This window comes from Bison bison, unplaced genomic scaffold (assembly GCF_000754665.1).
Source record: "Bison bison bison isolate TAMUID 2011002044 unplaced genomic scaffold, Bison_UMD1.0 scf7180017864352, whole genome shotgun sequence".
NCBI classification, from domain to species: Eukaryota; Metazoa; Chordata; class Mammalia; order Artiodactyla; family Bovidae; genus Bison; species Bison bison.
In genome coordinates, this window is record NW_011494924.1 from 6888730 (window position 1) to 6888978 (window position 249).

Here is a 249-nt window from a genome sequence, read left to right on the forward strand (position 1 = left end):
TCGAATTAGGACTGGCGATTCGTTGCATATATGATATTGTACATGTTTCAATGCCATTCTCCCAAATCATCCCACCCACTGCCTCTCCCAGAGTCCAAAAGACTGTTCTATACATCAGTGTCTTTTTGCTGTCTTGCATACAGGCTTATCATTACCATCTTTCTAAATTCCATATATATGCGTTAGTATACGGTATTGGTGTTTTTCTTTCTGGCTTACTTCACTCTGTATAATAGGCTCCAGTTTCAT